This window comes from Arachis ipaensis, chromosome B9, assembly GCF_059453495.1.
Source record: "Arachis ipaensis isolate K30076 ecotype BB chromosome B9, ASM5945349v1, whole genome shotgun sequence".
Lineage (NCBI taxonomy): Eukaryota > Viridiplantae > Streptophyta > Magnoliopsida > Fabales > Fabaceae > Arachis > Arachis ipaensis.
Window position 1 is genome coordinate 28,950,149 of NC_142444.1, and position 12,924 is coordinate 28,963,072.

The 12,924-nt window shown below is 37.9% G+C and overlaps 1 non-coding gene across 1 annotated transcript; it reads left to right on the plus strand.

The window, feature by feature from the left end:
• The first annotated feature begins 10,709 nt into the window (after positions 1 to 10,709).
• LOC148544135 (small nucleolar RNA R71) lies at positions 10,710 to 10,817 on the plus strand. The gene has a single exon (XR_015900678.1). It is a non-coding gene; the product is annotated as a small nucleolar RNA R71 (small nucleolar RNA).
• The last annotated feature ends 2,107 nt before the right edge of the window (positions 10,818 to 12,924 follow it).

Consider the following 12,924-nt stretch of genomic DNA (forward strand, 5'->3'; position numbering starts at 1 on the left):
ATTCGAGCTGCTATTCTCGTAATACCCACGTGACCCCCAATCAGAGATGAATAAAATTCATATAAAATTTGATGAATCAATTCAAGTTTTGTAGGAACTACCAATCTATCACCCTTGTATACCATACCTCCTCTCACTGACATGTCCCTTGCATCTTCATTTTCCATAATAATTTCTTGTAATTGTTGTTCTGTAGCTTGAGCCTTCTTAATCTCCTCAAGGAACTGGCACGTTGGTTGGCTCCATGCCATATAACAAGTTCGAGACAATGCATCTACATGAATATTGTCCTTTCCTACTTTATACTCTATTTTGAAATCATAGCCCAAGAATTTATGTAACCAAGCTTGTTGTTTCGACGTTTGGAGTGATTGGTCTAATAAATACTTCAAGCTTTGTTGATCTATTTTAATTGTGAATTTATGCCCCCATCAGGTAATGTCTAAATTTTGCTAGTGCCTCTGTAACTGCAAATAATTCTCGAGCACAAGCACCTTGTTTCTGCATGTGAGGAGATAGTTTCTTTGAAAAATATGCAATTGTGTGACCCGCTTGACTTAGAACAACCCCTATACCAAGTCCAGAAGTATCAGTTTCCAACAGAAAAAGCTGTAAAAAATCTGGTAATGCTAGCACTGGCCATTGGGACAATATTTTTTTTAACCTGTCAAAAGCTTTTTTTGCTGCATTGGACTAATTAAAATTGTCTTTCTTCAATAAATCTGTCAAAGGAGCTGCCAAAGATATATACTGCTGAATGAATCTTCTATAATATCTTGTAAGTCCCAGGAAGGCTCACAACTGCTTCAAATTGTTAGGAATTGGCCATTCCATCACTGCTTGAACTTTATTCCAATGTACGGCTACGCAATTACCAAATATGATGTGTCCAAGGTAATCAATACTCTCCATACCAAAAGAGAATTTCGACAATTTGGTAAACAATTGGTTTTCTTTAAGTAATTGTAACACAATTTTTAAGTTGCCTAAGTGAGTTGTCCATGTTGGGCTATAAACTAATATATCATAAAAAAAAAAACTAACACAAATTTCCGCATAACCTGTTCAAAGACTGAGTTCATTAGTGCTTAAAAGGTTGTTGGCACGTTTGTTAACCCAAATGTCATTACCAGCCATTCATATAGCCCTTGGTGAGTCTTGGAAGCTGTTTTGTGTCTATCTTCTGGTTGCACTAAAATCTGATGGTACCCAGATCTTAAATCCAACTTTGAAAAGAATTTAGAGCTATGGAGTTCATCAAGGAATTCATCAACTGTTGACATAGGAAACTTATCTTTCACTATGATTGCATTTAGAGCTCTGTAATCTATACAAAATCGTCATGTACCGTCCTTTTTCTTCACCAAAATAATTGGTGATGCAAAAGGACTATTACTAGGCTGTATAATCCCTTCTTGCAGCATTTCTTTTACCATCATCTCTTTCTGTGTTTTTTGACTATGTGATTGTCTGTATGGTCTAGACTTGACAGGTTTTGAACCATTAATCAATGGGATGCGGTGATTGAATGCTCTCTTCGGGGAAAATCTGGTTGGCTTAGTAAAGACAGAGTTATAAGATTGCAACAATGATTGCATCTCTGGTTCCATCTCCTCTAAAAAATTTAGAAATTTTGGGTCCTCAATAATTGGAGTATCTTCCAATGTATACATTTCTTCAATTGTATTTGTCATAATAATGGTGTAATTGTGTAGTTATTGATTTGAAGGTTTGCAACCCTCTTAAAGTAATCAACTTTCCTTAGTCATAATAATGAAATAATACATGAACATAGTTTGCTGCATGTGTTCGTAATTGCTTGAGCTAGGAGACACCTAACATAAAATCAAATGAAGCCACAAGTAGTAAGAATACATGAATATTAAGATCATTCCCCTGAATTTTCACTAGCACATTAGCTATGAAGCCCTCTGTAGCTATGGTATGGCCATTATCCACCATCACTTAGTATGTAGGTTGATGCCAATTTGGTAACTTAAGAAATTGTGCAATTCGTGGGGGGCATAAAGCAATTTATACTCCCACTATCAAGTAGTATATGTATCTTCATGCCATTTACTCTTCCTTCAAATTTCATAGTTTACTTTCCTATACTCCCATGTAATGCATTCACAGAGAGGTAAGGTTTGTATGCTTCAGGATGTTTAACATTTTTTGTTAAAGAATCAACAGGTAAAGCAGCAGCTTCAGTTGTAATAGTGTCTGCCAGTCGCACTTCTTCATTAACTTCATCCTCAATTTGCAAGAGTAAAAGTTGTTTATAAGGGCATTTATGGCTGAAGCTATATTTCTCATCACATGTGAAACAAAGTCCATTCTCCCTACGCCTTTGTACTTTTGCTAGGGATATCTTCTTAATGGAAAAATTTCTTTAATTGACGGGTGTCTTAGCAATTGGTGAATTTAATAAAGGAGGGAGGTTTGTGAGAGGAGTAGTGTTTGATTGAGTGGGTGGGAGTTGCGTATCAAGATTGTGTATAATTTTTGTTTGACCAATTGATATTTCTTGGTTTGGTCTCAACTTTATCTTCATACAATTTGGCGAGGAAATTGGCATGAATCAAATTATCCAGGGCTTGTGCTATCACCTCTCTTCAAATTTCCGGTTTTAATCCACCAATAAAACAATCCAAAATAGCATCAGGGCTCAAACCGTAAGAACGATGTGTTAAAGCGGAAAATTCTATATAATGTTGATGAACATATCCAACTTGAGTGAGTTTGAGTAAATTAGACCTTGGAGAATCAAATGGTGAGGGACCGAACTGTGATTCAATAGCTCTAGCCAATAATTGCCAAAAATGAAATAGGTATGTCTTGTGCATCATTTGGAACCAGGGGACTACCTCTTTATCAAAATGTATAGCTACCAAGTTTACCTTCTGATCTTCAGGGATTTGGTAGAACTCAAAAAATTGCTCCGCACGAAATAATCAATGAAAAATATTAGAATCGTCAAACTTTGGGAACTCAACATGGATGCTACTGTAACACCCTCACTATCTGAATGTCACGCTTCCAATTGCGCCATTCTGATAGCAAGAGGTATTACGACGACTTCATGTACTTAATAATAAAATATGACCCTTTGACTCGAAATCTTGTTGCTATTTTATTTGAAAAACCGGAAAAATACTTTTACAATAAAATAAACAAGCATATACATAAACAAAACTTCTTATTCAAGTAACTTATACATATTAGATACATACAAATCATACAACTCCTATCCCTCTTACAAAAATTATAATATTAACGGCAAGGAAAAAATAATAATAACTAAACTAATACATCCATATCGCATAAGTTAAACTCAAAAAACTCTTCATAAGCGTCTTCGTCCGTTTCCTGAAAAGAAAGTCTGTAGAGGAGTGAGAACATCATCCTCGAAAGGGTTCTCAATAGAGAATTTTTAAGAATTGTCATAAGAAGATATTGTAATTAAAACTATTTTCAAAACATAGTGATTATCAATTTATTATTCAAATCTAAAATTCATATTTCTCTTACAAAAATTCCAAGTAAAATAACATTTTAATCAAAACTTATCTCTAATCCAGTCAATCATGACCTCCATCCCAAACATAACCAAATCTTGGCCTCTGACCCAAATCAAAATAATTCACCATCGAAACTCAATCTCAACATAATCAATCACAAACACAATCAAATTCAAGGCAAACACATACACAGAACAATTACCAGTTAAACAGAATTTATCAAACAAGCAAACTAAAACACTTAAGCACACAAATGCAACATGATGCATGTCTATCCCTAACCTAGGTAATGAGCTCATTTGTCGGTTTTGACCCGCACCCGACGTAATCCAACTCGCAAGTCAGATAAGGCATTCCAGCGGCATAACCTTTGCAAGGTCCCAAACCTTTGCAGGCACTGATTCTCCAGCTGAAGTATGCCAAACATGACCTCTGCAAGTACTTGCAGACGCTAATTCTCCAGCTAAAGCATGTGCCCTTTTCTCCTGGAAGCCATTCCATATACACGGACAACCCCGCGTAATTATTCACACATAAAGCCCACAGCTTAACAATTTCACATTAGCACCTTAACCACTGGTACGCGGAATCGTGATTACACTTTAATTATGTAAAATTCATTGCTCTTTCTTTCCCTGGTAATGGCGCCAAAAACATGATGCCAAGACCATGGTTCACAACTCCGTGTAACTAACCAGCAAGTGCACTGGGTCGTCCAAGTAATACCTTACGTGAGTAAGGGTCGAATCCCACGGAGATTGTTGGTATGAAGCAAGCTATGGTCACCTTGCAAATCTCAGTTAGGCAGATATAAATTGATAATGGTGTTTTCGAATAATAATATAATAGAATAGGGATAGAAATACTTATGTAATTCATTGGTGAGAATTTCAGATAAGCGAATGGAGATGCTTTCGTTCCTCTGAACCTCTGCTTTCCTGCTATCTTCATCCAATCAGTCTTACTCCTTTCCATGGCTGGCTTTATGTGATACATCACCACTGTCAATGGCTACTTTCGGTCATCTCTCGGGAAAATGATCCAATGCCCTGTCACGGCACGGCTAATCGTCTGGAGGCATCACCCTTGTCAATGGCTTCATCTTATCCTCTCAGTGAAAATGGTCAACGCACCCTGTCACGGCACGGCTATTCATCTGTCGGTTCTCGATCATGCTGGAATAGGATTTACTATCCTTTTGCGTCTGTCACTAACGCCCTGCAATCGCGAGTTTGGAGCTCGTCACAGTCATTCATTCATTGAATCCTACTCGGAATACCACAGACAAGGTTTAGACTTTCCGGATTCTCTTGAATGCCGCCATCATTCTAGCTTACGCCACGAAGATTCTGATTAAGAGATCTAAGAGATACTCATTCAGTCGAAGGTAGAACGGAAGTGGTTGTCAGGCACGCGTTCATAGGGAATGATGATGATTGTCACGTTCATCACATTCAGATTGAAGTACGAATGAATATCTTAGAAGCGAAATAAGATGAATTGAATAGAAAACAGTAGTACTTTGCATTAATCTTTGAGGAACAGCAGAGCTCCACACCTTAATCTATGGAGTGTAGAAACTCTACCGTGAAAATACATAAGTGAAAGGTCCAGGCATGGCCGAGATGGCCAGCCCCCAAAACGTGATCAATAGATCAAAAGATAATCCAAAGATGTCTAATACAATAGTAAAAGGTCCTATTTATAATAAACTAGCTACTAGGGTTTACATGAGTAAGTAATTGATGCATAAATCCAATTCCGGGGCCCACTTGGTGTGTGCTTGGGCTGAGCTTTGAGTGTTACACGTGAAGAGGCCATTTGTGGAGTTGAACGCCATGTTTTGATCAATTTCTGGTGTTCAACTCTGGTTTTGGATCCTTTTCTGGCGCTAGACGCTAGATTTGGGCAGAAAGCTGGCGTTGAACGCCAGTTTACGTCGTCTATTCTTGGCCAAAGTATGGACTATTATATATTGCTGGAAAGCTCTAGAAGTCTACTTTCCAACGCAATTGGAAGCGTGCCATTTCGAGTTCTGTAACTCCAGAAAATCCACTTTGAGTGCAGAGAGGTCAGAATCCAACAGCATCAGCAGTCCTTCTTCAACCTCTGAATCTGATTTTTGCTCAAGTCCCTCAATTTCAGCCAGAAAATACCTGAAATCACAGAAAAACACACAAACTCATAGTAAAGTCCAGAAATGTGAATTTAACATAAAAACTAATGAAAACATCCCTAAAAGTAACTAGATCCTACTAAAAACATACTAAAAACAATGTCAAAAAGCGTATAAATTATCCGCTCATCACAACACCAAACTTAAATTGTTGTTTGTCCCCAAGCAACTGAAAATCAATTAGGATAAAAAGAAGAGAATATACTATAAATTCCATACTATCAATGAAACATAGCTTCAATCAAATGAGCGGGACTTATAGCTTTTTGCCTCTTGAATAGTTTTGGCATCTCACTTTATCCATTGAGGTTCAGAATGATTGGCATCTATAGGAACTCAGAGTTCAGATAGTGTTATTGATTCTCCTAGTTCAGTATGATGATTCTTGAACACAGCTTCTTTATGAGTCTTGGCCGTGGGCCTAAGCACTTTGTTTTCCAGTATTACCACCAGATACATAAATGCCACAGACACATAATTGGGTGAACCTTTTCAGATTGTGACTCAGCTTTGCTAAAGTCCCCAATTAGAGGTGTCCAGGGTTCTTAAGCACACTCTTTTTTGCTTAGAACCTTGACTTTAACCGTTCAGTCTCAAGTTTTCACTTGACACCTACACGCCACAAGCACATGGTTAGGGACAGCTTGGTTTAGCCGCTTAGACCAGGATTTTATTCAATTAGGCCCTCCTATCCACTGATGCTCAAAGCCTTGGGATCCTTTTTATTTGCCCTTGCCTTTTGGTTTTAAGGGTTATTGGCTTTTTCTGTTTGCTTTTTCTTCTTTTTTTTCTATATTTTTTTCGCCTATTTTTTTTTCTGCAAGCTTTGTTCTTTGCTGCTTTTTCTTGCTTCAAGAATCATTTTTATGATTTTTCAGATTATCAAATAACATGTCTCCTAGTCATCATTCTTTCAAGAGCCAACATATTTAACATTCTTAAACAACAACTTCAAAAGACATATGCACTGTTGAAGCATTCATTCAGAAAACAAGAAGTATTGTCACCACATCAATATAATTAAACTAAGTTCAAGGATAAATTCGAAACTCATGTACTTCTTGTTCTTTTGAATTAAAACATTTTTCATTTAAGAGAGGTGATGGATTCATAGGACATTCATAACTTTAAGACATAATTACTACTACTAATGATCATGTAATGAAGACACAAACATAGATAGGCATATAACATAGAAAACGAAAAAACAGAAGAAATAAGAACAAGGAATGAATCCACCTTAGTGATGGTGGCGTTTCCTTCTTGAGGAACCAATGATGTCCTTGAGCTCTTCTATGTCTCTTCCTTGTCTTTGTTGCTCCTCCCTCGTTGCTTTTTGATCTTCTCTTATTTCATGAAGCATGATGGAGTGCTCTTGATGTTCCACCCTTAGTTGTCCCATATTGGAACTCAATTCTCCTAGGGAGGTGTTGATTTGCTCCCAATAGTTTTGTGGAGGAAAGTGCATTTGAGGCATCTCCGGGATCTCATGGTGATGAGCTTCATACGCCTCTTGAGCTCCATGAGTGGGCTCTCTTGCTTGCTCCATCTTTTTCTTAGTGATGGGCTTGTCCTCTTTGATGAGGATATCTCCTTCTATGTCAATCCCAGCCGAATTGCATAGGTGGCAAATGAGGTGAGGAAAGGCTAACCTTGCCATGGTGGAGGACTTGTCAGCCACCTTGTAGAGTTCTTGAGGTATAATCTCATGAACTTCCACCTCTTCTCCAATCATGATGCTATGGATCATGATGGCCCGGTCTATAGTAACTTCAGACCGGTTGCTAGTGGGAATGATTGAGCATTGAATAAACTCCAACCATCCTCTAGCTACAGGCTTGAGGTCCAATCTTCTTAGTTGAACCGGCTTGCCTTTGGAGTCAACCTTCCATTGAGCTCCTTCTACACATATGTCCATAAGGACTTGGTCCAACCTTTGATTAAAGTTGACCCTTCTAGTGTAGGGGCGTTCATCTCCTTGCATCATGGGCAAGTTAAACGCCAACCTCACATTCTCCGGACTAAAATCTAAGTATTTCCCCCGAACCATTGTAACATAGTTCTTTGGATCCGGGTTCTTACTTTGATCATGGTTCTTGGTGATCCATGCATTGGCATAGAACTCTTGAACCATTAGGATGCCGACTTGTTGGATGGAATTTGTTAGAACTTCCCAACCTCTTCTTTGAATTTCATGTCGGATCTCCAGATACTCATTTCTTTTGAGTTTGAAAGGGACCTCGGGGATCACCTTCTTCTTGGCCACAACATCATAGAAGTGGTCTTGATGGGCTTTAGAGATGAACTTTTCCATCTCCCATGACTCGGATGTGGAAGCTTTTGTCTTCGCTTTCCCCTTTCTAGAGGATTCTCCGGTCTTAGGTGCCATCAATGGTAATGGAAAAACAAAAAGCTTATGCTTTTACCACACCAAACTTAGAATTTTGCTCGCCCTCGAGCAATAAAAGAAAGAATAGATGAAGAAGAAGAAGAAATGGAGGAGAGGGAGAGTGGGGAGTGTTTCGGCCAAGAAGGGTGTAGAGGGGTGTGTTGTGTGAATTTGATGAAGAATGGAGGGCTTTATATAGGGAAGGGGGGGAAGATTTCGGCCATATGGGTGGGTTTGGGTGGGAAATTGGTTTTGAATTTTTGAAGGTAGGTGGAGTTTATGAGGTAGGTTTATGGGAAAGAGTGGATGGATGTGAGTGGTGAAGAGGTGATGGGGAAGAGAGTTTGAGGTGATTGGTGGAGGGTTTTTTTTTTTTTGGGAAGAGTGTTTATGGGGTTGTGTGAAAGAAAGTGGTGAGAAGAAGTGAGTGGAGGTATGTGGGGATCCTGTGGGGTCCACAGATCCTGAGTGGATCCTGTGGGGTCTACAGATCCTGAGGTGTTCAAGGATTTACATCCCTGCACCCATTAGGCATGTAAAAATGCCTTTGCACACAACTCTGGGCGTTCAGCGCCAGGTTGGTGGCCATTTTGGGCGTTCAACGCCCATTTGTGTGCCATTTCTGGCGTTGAACGCTAGAACCATGCCTGTTCTGGCGTTCCGTGCCCAGAAGCTGCCTATTTTGGGCGTTCAGCGCCAGAACCATGCTCTGTTCTGGCGCTGAACGCCAGACAGATGCTCCTCCAGGGTGTGATTTTTCTTCTGCTGTTTTTGATTCCGTTTTCAATTTTTATCTTTATTTTGTGACTCCACATGATCATGAACCTACAAAGACATATAACTAAGAAAAATATAGTTAGATAAATAAAAATTGGGTTGCCTCCCAACAAGCGCTTCTTTAATGTCAATAGCTTGATAGTGGGCTCTCATGGAGCCTTACAGATGTGCAGAGCTTTGTTGAGACTCTCCAACACCAAACTTTGAGTTTGAATATGGGAGTTCAACACCAAACTTAGAGTTTGGTTGTGGCCTCCCAACACCAAACTTAGAGCTTGACTGTGAGGGCTCTGGTTGACTCTGCTTTGAGAAAAGCTTTTTCTGCTTCCTCTCCATAGTTGCAGAGGGAGATCCTTGAGTTTTAAACACAAGGGAGTTCTCATTCCATTGAAGGACTATTTTACCTCTGTCAACATCAATCACAGCTCTTGCTGTGGCCAGGAAAGGTCTTCCTAGGATGATGGATTCATCCTCTTCCTTTCCAGTATCCAGGACTATGAAATCAGCAGGGATGTAAAGGCCTTCAACATTTACTAACACGTCCTCTACTTGTCCATAAGCCTGTTTTCTTGAACTGTCTGCCATCTCTAATGAGATTTTAGCAGCTTGCACCCCATAGATTCTCAGTTTCTCTATTACAGAGAGGGGCATGAGGTTTATTCCTGAACCAAGGTCACATAGAGCCTTAAAGATCATGGTGCCTATGGTACAGGGTATTATGAACTTTCCAGGATCCTGTCTCTTCTGAGGCAATGTCAGTTGATCCAGATCGCTTAGTTCATTGATGAACAAGGGAGGTTCAACTTCCCAAGTATCAATGCCAAATAATTTGGCATTCAGCTTCATGATTGCACCAAGAAACTTGGCAGTTTGCTCTTCAGTAACATCCTCATTTTCTTCAGAAGAGGAATACTCATCAGAGCTCATGAAGGGCATAAGGAGGTTCAATGGAATCTCTATGGTCTCTAGATGAGCCTCAGAGTCCTTTTGTTCCTCAGAGGGAAGCTCCTTATTGATCACTGGACGTCCCAGGAGGTCTTCCTCCTTGGGATTCACGTCCTCCACTCCCCTTGTAGGTTCGGCCATGGTGCTTATGTCAATGGCCTTGCACTCTCCTTTTTGGGTTCTCTTCTGTATTGCTTGGGAGAGTACTGGGAGGGATTTCAGTGATCCTTTTACTCAGCTGGCCCACTTATGCTTCCAAATTTCTAATGGAAGATCTTGTTTTATTCATGAAACTTACAGTGGCCTTAGACAGATCAGAGACTAAGTTTGCCAGATTAGAAGTATTTTGTTCAGAGTTCTCTGTCTGTTGCTGAGTGGATGATGGAAAAGGCTTGCTGTTGCTAAACTTGTTTCTTCCACCATTATTAAAGCCTTGTTGAGGCTTTTGATCCTTCCATGAGAAATTTGGATGATTTCTCCATGATGAGTTATAGGTATTTCCATAAGGTTCACCTAAGTAATTCACCTCTGCTATTGCAGGGTTCTGAGGATCATAAGCTTCTTCTTCAAGAGAAGCCTCTTGAGTACTGTTGGATGCAGCTTGCATTCCATGCAGACTCTGAGAGATCATATTGACTTGCTGAGTCAATATTTTATTCTGAGCCAATATGGCATTCAGAGTATCAACTTCAAGAACTCCCTTCTTCATAGGCGTCCCATTACTCACAAGATTCCTTTCAGAAATGTACATGAACTGGTTATTAGCAACCATGTCAATGAGTTCTTGAGCTTCTGCAGGCATTTTCTTTAGGTGAATGGATCCACCTGTAGAAGTGTCCAGTGACATCTTTGATAGCTCAGATAAACCATCATAGAATATATCCAGGATGGTCCATTCTGAAAGCATGTCAGAAGGACACTTTTTGGTCAACTGTTTGTATCTTTCCCAAGCTTCATAGAGGGATTCACCTTCTTTCTGTCTGAAGGTTTGAACATCAGCTCTAAGCTTGCTCAGCTTTTGAGGAGGAAAGTACTTGGCTAAGAAAGCCGTGACCAGCTTATCCCAAGAGTTCAGGCTGTCTTTGGGTTGAGAATCCAACCATAATCTAGCTCTGTCTCTTACAGCAAAAGGGAAAAGCATGAGCCTGTATACTTCAGGATCTACTCCATTAGTCTTAACAGTATCACATATCTGCAAGAATTTAGTTAAGAACTGAAAAGGATCTTCAGATGGAAGTCCATGAAACTTGCAGTTCTGCTGCATCAGAGAAACTAATTGAGGTTTCAGCTCAAAGTTGTTTGCTCCAATGGCAGGAATGGAGATGCTTCTTCCATGTAAATTGGAATTAGGTGCAGTAAAGTCACCAAGCATCTTCCTTACATTATTATTATTTTCGGCTACCATCTCCTCTTCCTGTTCGAAAATTTCTGAAAGGTTATCTCTGGATTGTTGTATTTTAGCTTCTCTTAATTTTTTCTTCAGAGTCCTTTCAGGTTCTGGATCTGCTTCAACAAGAATATTCTTGTCCTTTCTCCTGCTCATATGACAAAGAAGAGGGCACAGAAAAATAATAATAATAATAGAGATCCTTTATACCACGGTAAAGGGATCCCTGTGTGAGTAGAAGAAGAGGGGGAGACAAAGAATGTAATATAATGGAAGAAACACAACTGTGAGGAGGGTTGAGATGTGAGATGAGATGTTAGTAGATGAATAAATAAATAGAATAAGATGAGAGAGAAGGAACTTTCGAAAATAATTTTTGAAAAAGAGTTAGTGATTTTTGAAAATAGTTTTTGAAAAATGTTAGTAATCTTCGAAAATTAAGATTTAAAAATTAAAATAATTAATAAATTAAAAAGAAATTTTGAAAAAGGGGGGAGATATTTTCGAAAATGAGAGAGAGAGAGAGTTAGTTAGGTAGTTTTGAAAAAGTTAAGAAACAAACAAAAAGTTAGTTAGTTAGTTGAAACAAATTTGAAAATCAATTTTGAAAAGATAAGAAGTTAGGAAGTTAGAGAAGATATTTTGAAATTAGATTTTTGAAAAAGATAAGATGAGAAGATATTTTTGAAAAGATATGATAGAAATTAGTTTTTGAAAAAGATTTGATTTTTTTAAAATCACAATTAATGACTTGATTCATAAGAAATCACAAGATATGATTCTAGAACTCAAAGTTTGAATCTTTCTTAACAAGCAAGTAACAAACTTGAAATTTTTGAATCAAAACATTAATTGTTATTGTTATTTTCGAAAATTTGGTATAAAAATAAGAAAAATATTTTTGAAAAATATTTTTGGAATTTTCGAAAATAACTAAGAATTTTGAAAAAGATTTGATTTTTGAAAAAGATTTTGAAAAAGATAAGATTTTCAAATTGAAAATTTGATTTGACTCATGAGAAACAATTTGATTTAAAAATTTTTGAAAAAGTCAATACAAATTTTCGAATTTGATGAGAGAAAAAGGGAAAGATATTTTTTTTTATTTTTTTAATTTTTATGATGAGAGAGAAAAACACTAAAAAGATGCAATGCATGAAATTTTTAGATCAAAACATGTGATGCATGCAAGAATGCTATGAATGTCAAGATGAACACCAAGAACACTATGAAGATCATGATGAACACCAAGAACATATTTTTGAAAAAATTTTTTATGCAAGGAAAACATGCAAGACACCAAACTTAGAATTCTTTAATGCTTAGACACTAAGAATTCAAAAATGCATATGAAAAATAATAAAAGACACAAAACAAAAAATCATCAAGATCAAACAAGAAGACTTACCAAGAACAACTTGAAGATCATGAAGAACACTATGAATGCATGAAATTTTCGAAAAATGCACGATGCATATGCAAGTGACACCAAACTTATAACATGACTCAAGACTCAAACAAGAAACACAAAAAATATTTTTGATTTTTATGATTTTCTAATTTTTTTTGGATTTTTTTTCGAAAATTATTTGTAAAAGAAAAAATAAGGATTCCAAAATTTTTAATATGAATTCCAGGAATCTTGCCATGTTAGTCTAAAGCTTCAGTCCAGGAATTAGACATGGCTCACTAGCCAGCCAAGCTTTCAATGAAAGCTCCAGTCCAAAAC